We start from the raw sequence: 8294 nt of genomic DNA, 5'->3' as shown, positions 1-8294 counted from the left end.
TGTGAAATTAATTCCTTCTCAGAATTTGAGTGAAAAATGGACAAGGCTAAACGTAATATTAAGCCGTTTGATGGCGAGAAGTACGCGATTTGGAAATTTAGAATTAGGGCTCTTTTAGCCGAGCAAGATGTGCTTAAAGTAGTTGATGGTTTAATGCCTAACGAGGTAGATGACTCCTGGAAAAAGGCAGAGCGTTGTGCAAAAAGTACAATAATAGAGTACCTAAGCGACTCGTTTTTAAATTTCGCAACAAGCGACATTACGGCGCGTCAGATTCTTGAGAATTTGGACGCCGTTTATGAACGAAAAAGTCTGGCGTCGCAACTGGCGCTGCGAAAACGTTTGCTTTCTCTGAAGCTATCGAGTGAGATGTCACTATTAAGCCATTTTCATATTTTTGACGAACTTATAAGTGAATTGTTGGCAGCTGGTGCAAAAATAGAAGAGATGGATAAATTTCTCATCTACTGATCACATTGCCTTCGTGTTACGATGGAATTATTACAGCGATAGAGACATTATCTGAAGAAAATTTGACATTGGCGTTTGTGAAAAATAGATTGCTGGATCAAGAAATTAAAATTAAAAATGACCACAACGATACAAGCAAGAAAGTTATGAACGCGATCGTGCACAACAAAAATAACACTTATAAAAATAATTTGTTTAAAAATCGGGTAACTAAACCAAAGAAAATATTCAAGGGAAATTCAAAGTATAAAGTCAAGTGTCACCACTGTGGCAGAGAAGGCCACATTAAAAAAGACTGCTTCCATTATAAAAGAATATTAAATAATAAAAATAAAGAAAATGAAAAACAAGTTCAAACTGCAACATCACACGGCATTGCGTTTTATGGTAAAGAAGTGAATAATACTTCAGTGATGGATAACTGCGGGTTTGTCCTTGATTCTGGTGCTAGTGACCATCTTATAAATGATGAGTCGCTGTATACCGACAGTGTGGAGGTTGTGCATCCACTTAAGATTGCAGTGGCCAAGCAAGGCGAATTTATTTATGCCACTAAGCGTGGTATTGTCCGACTACGGAATGACCATGAGATTACACTGGAGGATGTACTCTTTTGTAAGGAAGCTGCTGGTAATTTGATGTCCGTAAAGCGTCTCCAAGAGGCAGGAATGTCGATCGAATTTGACAAAAGCGGTGTAACCATTTCGAAAAATGGGTTAATGGTTGTCAAAATTCAGGTATGTTAAACAATGTACCTGTGATCAATTTTCAAGCATATTCTATAAATGCTAAGCATAAAAATAATTTTCGTTTATGGCATGAGAGGTTTGGCCATATAAGCGATGGCAAATTATTAGAAATAAAACGAAAGAATATGTTTAGTGATCAAAGTCTTCTAAACAACTTAGAGTTATCATGTGAAATTTGTGAACCCTGTTTAAATGGTAAACAGGCAAGACTTCCTTTTAAACAATTGAAAGATAAGACCCATATTAAAAGACCACTTTTTGTAGTACACTCAGATGTCTGTGGGCCTATTACTCCAGTTACTTTAGATGATAAAAATTATTTTGTGATCTTTGTTGATCAGTTTACACATTATTGTGTAACTTATTTAATTAAATATAAATCTGATGTGTTTAGCATGTTTCAAGATTTGTAGCCAAGAGTGAAGCTCATTTTAATTTAAAGGTTGTGTATTTATACATTGACAATGGTAGAGAATACTTGTCAAATGAGATGAGACAATTTTGTGTTAAGAAAGGAATTTCTTATCACTTAACAGTGCCACATACACCTCAGTTAAATGGTGTTTCTGAGAGAATGATAAGAACCATTACGGAAAAAGCTCGAACCATGGTTAGTGGTGCAAAACTAGATAAAAGCTTTTGGGGCGAAGCAGTATTAACTGCTACTTATTTAATCAACAGAATTCCTAGCAGAGCACTTGTTGATAGTTCAAAGACCCCATATGAGATGTGGCACAATAAGAAGCCATACTTAAAACATTTGAGAGTGTTTGGTGCAACTGTTTATGTGCATATTAAAAACAAACAAGGAAAGTTTGATGATAAATCATTTAAAAGTATTTTTGTGGGCTATGAACCCAATGGTTTTAAGTTGTGGGATGCTGTAAATGAAAAATTTATTGTCGCAAGAGATGTTGTTGTCGATGAAACCAATATGGTTAATTCTAGAGCTGTTAAATTTGAAACAGTATTCCTGAAAGATAGTAAGGAAAGTGAAAATAAAAATTTTCCGAATGACAGTAGGAAAATAATACAAACAGAATTCCCGAATGAGAGTAAGGAATGCGACAACATACAATTCCTGAAAGATAGTAAGGAAAGTGAAAATAAAAATTTTCCGAATGACAGTAGGAAAATAATACAAACAGAATTCCCGAATGAGAGTAAGGAATGCGACAACATACAATTCCTGAAAGATAGTAAGGAAAGTGAAAATAAAAATTTTCCAAATGACAGTAGGAAAATAATACAAACAGAATTCCCGAATGAGAGTAAGGAATGCGACAACATACAATTCCTGAAAGATAGTAAGGAAAGTAATAAATATTTTCTGAATGAGAGTAAGAAAAGAAAGCGAGATGATCACCTGAATGAAAGTAAGGGATCAGGCAACCCGAATGAGAGTAGGGAAAGTGAAACAGCAGAGCACTTAAAAGAAATTGGAATTGATAATCCAACTAAAAATGATGGCATAGAAATTATTAATAGAAGAAGTGAGAGATTAAAGACTAAGCCTCAGATATCCTATAATGAAGAGGATAATAGTCTAAATAAAGTTGTTCTAAATGCTCACACTATATTTAACGATGTCCCAAATTCATTTGATGAAATTCAATATAGGGATGATAAATCTTCTTGGGAAGAAGCCATCAATACAGAGTTAAATGCTCATAAAATTAATAATACTTGGACAATTACAAAAAGGCCTGAAAACAAAAATATTGTAGATAGCAGATGGGTATTTTCTGTTAAATATAATGAACTTGGAAATCCAATTAGATACAAAGCTAGATTGGTTGCACGAGGATTCACTCAAAAATACCAAATAGACTATGAAGAGACATTTGCTCCTGTAGCTAGAATTTCAAGTTTCCGATTTATATTGTCATTAGCAATACAGTATAACTTGAAAGTCCATCAAATGGATGTAAAAACAGCTTTCTTAAATGGCACGTTAAAAGAGGAAATTTATATGAGACTTCCTCAAGGTATATCGTGTAATAGTGACAATGTGTGTAAATTGAATAAGGCAATTTACGGACTCAAGCAAGCGGCTAGATGCTGGTTTGAAGTATTTGAGCAAGCATTGAAAGAGTGTGAGTTTGTAAACTCTTCAGTTGATCGCTGTATATATATTTTAGACAAAGGTAACATCAATGAAAACATATATGTATTATTATATGTAGATGATGTGGTTATAGCTACAGGAGATATGACAAGAATGAATAACTTCAAAAGGTATTTAATAAAAAAGTTTAGGATGACTGACCTAAATGAAATAAAACATTTTATTGGAATTAGGATAGAAATGCATGAAGATAAAATCTATTTAAGCCAATCTGCATATGTTAAAAAAATTTTAAGTAAATTTAACATGGAAAATTGTAATGCAGTTAGTACTCCTTTACCTAGTAAAATAAATTATGAATTACTTAATTCAGATGAAGACTGCAATACCCCATGCCGTAACCTCATAGGATGTTTAATGTACATAATGCTTTGTACACGCCCAGATTTAACTACTGCAGTAAATATCTTGAGCAGATATAGTAGCAAAAATAACTCCGAGTTATGGCAGAACTTAAAAAGAGTTCTTAGATATTTGAAGGGCACTATCGATATGAAATTGATTTTTAAAAAGAACTTGGCATTTGAAAATAAAATTATTGGTTATGTGGATTCTGATTGGGGTGGTAGTGAAATTGATAGAAAAAGTACAACAGGGTATTTATTCAAAATGTTTGATTTTAATCTCATTTGTTGGAATACAAAGAGACAGAACTCAGTAGCAGCCTCATCAACTGAAGCTGAGTATATGGCCCTATTTGAAGCCGTGAGAGAAGCTCTATGGCTTAAATTTTTATTAACTAGTATTAACATTAAACTAGAAAACCCCATTAAAATTTACGAAGACAATCAAGGCTGTATTAGCATAGCAAACAACCCCTCATGTCACAAACGAGCTAAACATATTGATATTAAATATCATTTTGCCAGAGAGCAAGTTCAGAATAATGTGATTTGTCTTGAGTATATTCCTACAGAGAATCAACTGCACTATGCCTAAATTGCCTAAAGGCAGGTCATCAGCTACGTCAATGCAGCTCGATCCGCTGCCGCACCTGTGGAATCAGGCATCATACGCTGCTCCATCTAGATGGTCGGCCTTCCTCCCAGCCACGTGTTCCGGTGTCTTCAAGCTCCCACACTGAGCCTTCTGCCCTGCTTTCGAATTCTTCTACTCTAATTGCCCAGGATCTCGGTAGTGACCTTGTGCTACTAGCCACTGCAACCGTTCTAGTGCAGAATCGATCGGGACTGTTCGTTCCCTGCAGGGCCTTGTTAGATTCTGGCTCTCAACTGCACTTGGTCACCTCTCGGTTTGCAAATCAACTGCAACATAAGAGGTCGAGGTCGTCCGGCTCCGTCACTGGAATCGGGGATTTCAATTTCGCGACTGATGGATTCTCGGTAGGAATTGCGATTCGGTCTGTCACTTCGGACTTCTCAACGAGCATAACAGCAGTTATCGCTCCCAATATCACGGATCGCCAGCCAAGTTCTAATGTGGACATTGGGGACTGGAAGATTCCAGAAAACCTGCAGCTCGCCGACCCGGAATTTCATAAAGCTCAGCGTGTTGACATGTTAATAGGACCTAGCCTGTTTTATGAGCTGCTGTGCGTAGGTCAGATAAAGTTGTTGCCAGGACTGCCCCTGCTTCAAAAAACTCGTCTGGCTGGGTTGTGTCTGGAGGCTGCGCGCGCCCTTGCGGTAGCGCCTTAATAGGTTCACGCGTTCCTTCTTCAGCCAGCAAGGAAAACATATTTGTGGCAAATAGGGTTGCTGCCATTCAGGAGCTGACAGATGTCACGGCTTGGCGTTATGTTCCAACAGCTTTAAATCCGGATGACATCTTATCCAGAGGGTCCCTGCCGTCTGAGCCTAGCGAATGCTCACTCTGGGCGCATGGACCCGCCTATCTTACGGAGCCTGAAAGAGATTGGCCAACAGCTGTTTGTCCTGACAAAACAATTATTTCGCATTACCATGAAAGCGATCTTCATGCCGGACCTCGAGCTCTTCTGGGTGCAAGTCGATTCCAATATTGGCCTATTGGGGGGAGGAAGACGGTTACCAAGGCCGTGAACAGGTGCAACAGATGTTTTCGGATTAAGCCGCGGCTGATAGAGCACATAATGGCGGACCTTCCCAAGGAGTGCTTGGAAGGATCTCACGCTGTTGAGATTACTGGTATAGACTTCTGTGGACCCTTCTTTTACAAGTCGGATACTTGCAACAAGCCCGCGGTTAAATGCTACGTCTGCGTATTTATATGCTTTGCAACCAAGGCACTGCACCTGGAGCTGATCAAGGATCTCTCGACAGTTGCGTTTCTGTGCGGACTCAAGAGGTTCATATGCACTAGGCGGAAGCCGAAGCAAATTTGGTCAGACAACGCCACCAACTTTGTCGGCGCCAAAAATGAACTTCTGGAACTTCGAAGGTTACTTCTCAGCAGCGAGCATCATGGCTCCGTTCAGAACTTTTGCCTTTCGGAGACGATTGACTGGCGGTTCATCGCTCCACGGTCGCCCCATTTCGGTGGACTTTGGGAAGCAGCGGTGAAAACGGCCAAGCATCATTTCTACCGCGCTGTGGTTCCCATTTCAGAGAACCCTGCCGATCTGGACGTCCTCACTCCGGCACATTTTCTCAATGGTGGTCTGCCTTCGCCGTTTGACGAGCCAGATATAACGGGCCTAAACTATAATCGGCTTGACTCTTGGCAGCGCATCTCCTTTCTTCAGCAAATAATTTGGTCGCGATGGAAGGAAGAATACTTGACGTTGCTCCAGCAGCGCTCCAAGTGGCGCACCTTAAAACCTGGCGTAGCCGTGGACAACGTCGTTCTTGTTAAGGACGAGAATCTACCCCCAATGAGATGGCCTTTGGCGAGAGTCATGCAGTTGATTCCTGGCAGAGACGGCGTCGCTCGAGTTGCAGAATTGAGGACCGCGTCTGGAGTAATAAGGCGGGCAGTGAACAAGCTGTGTCTGCTTCCCCTTGAGGACTCTGTTGGAAGCCAAGCTTCCAACGGGGGGGAGGATGTTGGGTCATGCAGCCGAAAAAACTGTGCAGTAGACTAAATTATATTCTTTAATATTGTAAGCCGAATTAGTTAGTGGTAGCAGTTGCGATGCCCATAGTGCAAACCGCTGTTCTCGCACGCATTTATCTGTACGACTCTCATTCCTTGTTCCTTTTGTACCTACCTACGTTAAACTTGGGCGCTGCATTTCGGCTGTCTAATAAAAACAAACTTTCTTGGGTTTTTTATTATTTGCAACAGCTATTGAAAAAGCTCAATAGCTAAACAATTTCCTTATAACAATACTTACAACAGAAAAAATATTTTCTTATTTTTAATTTTTTTTTACAGATTGAACGATTCCGGTTTATGAATAATTTAAAGATTATTAATTTGGAAGGTAATCCTATCGCTAAAAGAACCAATTTCTGTCTGTTGAAATACATATCAGCATTATTACCAAAACTTAATTATTATGAATATACTTTTATTAAGAGTGATCTCCGCGAAGAAGCCTCTAATTTATACTAGTAAGTATGAATACAAAGAAAATAAATATAATTTTTTTTTTTTATACTTATTGGGTTTTTTATATAAAACAATTTATATTTATTGTGGCGTGGGGATTGTAACGTTCTACAACATTATTAATGCTAACGTTTTCGATGTTATTACGGTCAGACAAAAATTCTTCTTTAACAACATTTAGAACAACAACATTTAAGTTGTTAATAAGTTAAGAATATATATATCATTTTATTTTATTTTATACATATTCGGTTTTTGATATAAGACAATTTATATTATATATATAGAAAAATATATTATTTAGAAAAAAATTCTGCCTTAACAACATTTAGAATAACAACATTTAAGTAATTAAATATTGTAGAAGTTTTTTTGTATAACTGGGGTGTTTTCCAACAATTAATTTTATATAATTTTTTTTAAAATTAATTTTTATTTGCGGTTTTATTTTTAATATTTTTACCTTTGTTAGTTCTGCCGCCGAAATTAGCCACGAAACACTGTGTATTTTATGATCGTTTATCTTTTATTTATAGAATCTAAGAACCATTAGTTGCGGAGCTTTCTGAATGCTCGTCTGCACGTAGATCTTTACAAAGCTGAATTTAGTTTTGAAAAGGACATCTTAGTCGAAGTTTTGATGCAAAGCGAAAATAATAGAAACCAGTAAAAAAAAAATACTGAACAAAAGTTCAGTAAGAAAAGAGTTCATTTCAAAAAGAAATGTAGACAGGAGTATAACAACCGAATGGTACAATGCTGCCACTGCAGCTCGTGTTACCTTTTCGGGTACCTCGGTTGAGACTGCAGTATCAACTTGCAGGAGATCGCAGCTGCGAAAGCTACGGCAAACTTACTTCTTGATCATGATTATCTTCAGAACCAGTAGTCATCAAGTCAACAGACGTGTTTTCATCGAGCTCCGTATAAAATCACTTGATTTTAGTGAAATAAATAGTTAATAACATAAAATAAATAAATAAACCGAAAGCGAAAGAGACGCTATTGACAATGTTAAATTGCTATACTATAAAATTTTCTGTGTGTGGAATAATAAAGTAAAACTAAAAAACAAATAGACAACGAACAAATCGATCAGTATAAAATGAACCAACGCGAATTGCGCGCTCAGCGGGAAAAAGATCAAGTCGAGCGCCGACTCTCTTTGCACCGGAATGCAAACGATCGCAGTCTTGCTCACCAATGCTTATGACTGCACAAAATGAACCCGAACGCACTGAGAGCGTATCTCTCAAGCTCTCCCCATTACAAACGGAGTCAAGTTCTTTAGCTACCAGTACAGCAATCACGATATCTACTGCAGCTGCACCTTTAGTAACAACAACTGCAACAGTACTAACATCAACTCTATCCTCAAAACCGACAGCGGTGTACAATTCCGCTGTACCAACAACAACGAAAGCAAGAGCACTTACACCGACTCTTGTAAGCGG

Source organism: Drosophila mauritiana, unplaced genomic scaffold (genome assembly GCF_004382145.1).
Source record: "Drosophila mauritiana strain mau12 unplaced genomic scaffold, ASM438214v1 Y_36, whole genome shotgun sequence".
Lineage (NCBI taxonomy): Eukaryota > Metazoa > Arthropoda > Insecta > Diptera > Drosophilidae > Drosophila > Drosophila mauritiana.
The sequence above is the reverse complement of the archived record's forward strand: the minus strand, read 5'-3'. Positions refer to the sequence as shown.